The following is a 1,920-nucleotide window of genomic DNA, read 5'->3' as shown; positions in this document are numbered from 1 at the left end:
AAGTGAGAATAAAGAAGAAAGTTTGACATTGTATTAAGTCCACACTTGTAGACTTCTTGTACTCTGCCTGTGTATCTGGTCGTGGAATCATGAGATAACTCATGTTCCAAGGGGCCCCAGGAGGTGTCTAGACCAATCTCCCAGTCAAAGAAGGGTCAGCTATGAGGTGAGTTTGCTCAGTTTTATCCACTTGTGTTTTGGAAACCTCCAGGAGGGAGACTATACAACCTCTCTGAGCAGCCTGTTCCACTGCTATACTGTTCTCATGTTGGGGGAAAAAATCTTTTTCCATTTTCTTTTTTCCTTCAAATTACATTATTATGCCTTTCAAATGTCACATTTGAAAAGGCTATAGCAGAACAGAAAATCAACGTGCAAGAGCGGCTAGAGATTTGAAATAACTTCCACACAAAAGAGATTAAATAGGCTATGAGTCTTCAAATTGGAAAATAAGTAACTGAGCTGACAAATATCTCTGAAGCTGAGAATAATATGGAAAAAGTGAACTGAAAAGAAGTTCTTCCAGTTTCCCATAACACAGGAATTACAGAGTACCCAGTGACGACATGATTGGGGAGAATATCTGAAATAAAATTATTTTGTTTTTTCAAACAAATTAAAATTGTAGAACTCACTGCTGTAGAATGTAACAACTGATAATTTTTTCTTTCCTAGGGTTTATAATTAGATAAATTGCCATTTACAATCAAATCATTTATTCTTATTTTTTAGAATTTGCCTTCTGATCAGAACCACCTCAAGGTGAAGAAAAGGAGACTGTGGGAGACCTTCTTGTTCTCTACAATTACCTGTAAGGAGGTTATAATGAGGTGGGTAGTGGTCTCTTTTCCCAAATAATAAGCAATAGAATGAGAGGAAATGGCCTCAAGTTGCACCAGGGGAGGTCTAGATTAGATGTTAGGGAAAGTTTCTTCAGTGAAGGGGTTGTCAGGTACTGGAACAGGCTGCCCAGGGAAGAGGCAGAGTCACCATTCCTGGAAGTACTTAGCAGATGTGCCGACATGGCACGTAGAGACATGGTTTAGTGGTGGACTTGGCAGTGTTGGGTTACAGTTGGACTTTATGATCTTAGAAGTCTTTTCCAACCTAAATGATTCTCTGATTCTAAGGTTCCTCATATATCATAGAAAAACTGAATTTTGCCATTCCACAATGGCAAATAATTTTGTTCTGCCAGTAGTAACTGCTACCTTCTATTTTGTTTGTGGTGGCAAATCCAGAGGAATGGAAGGCTAAGAATAGAGGCAGAGAACTCTGCTCAGCTTTAATACTCTGGGGCTGGAGGTGATCTAATCTTGCTGGAACACTGGGACCTGTTCACAAGGGGTGTTACTCCCTTATGGTGAGATATGGAAGCACTGGGCTAGAGTAGCACAGCATGGATATTTGGAACACAGATGCCTCCAAAATGGAGTTTTTCCAGTGGTTTCTGCTTTTCCAGCATCCACCTACAGTTTGCCTCCCAGTGGCAGGTAACCCAGCTTCCCAGAAAATCTTTCTCCTCTACCTTCCCTCAGCACAAACAGGTGCCCTACATTTCTCATCCATTTCAAGTTCTCACTGCTGTAAGAAAGGGAGAATGAAGAAAGAATGGCAGTGGCCAACCCAAACAATTCCATGTTAGGCTTGAATGACTTTTATGTATCTAGAGACAACCCCACCATCAGTGAGCGTGCTAAATCAGAAGCCTCAGTGCACACATAACAGCAAGCTCCTCTACTTTCAAGAAGATACTATAGAACACTTTTTCATATTATGAGATAAAATTAAATAATAAAATAAATTTAAATAATACAAAAACAACAAATAAATAATACAAAAATGGGGAAATCTTCACCTAAACTAAAACAAAACAAAACAAAAACCAACAGCAACAAAACAAAAACCAACTAAACATAA

Source organism: Empidonax traillii, unplaced genomic scaffold, assembly GCF_003031625.1.
Source record: "Empidonax traillii isolate 1590-97213 ecotype Southwest subspecies unplaced genomic scaffold, ASM303162v1 scaffold371:size713392, whole genome shotgun sequence".
Classification (NCBI taxonomy): domain Eukaryota; kingdom Metazoa; phylum Chordata; class Aves; order Passeriformes; family Tyrannidae; genus Empidonax; species Empidonax traillii.
This window is presented reverse-complemented; position numbering follows the sequence as displayed.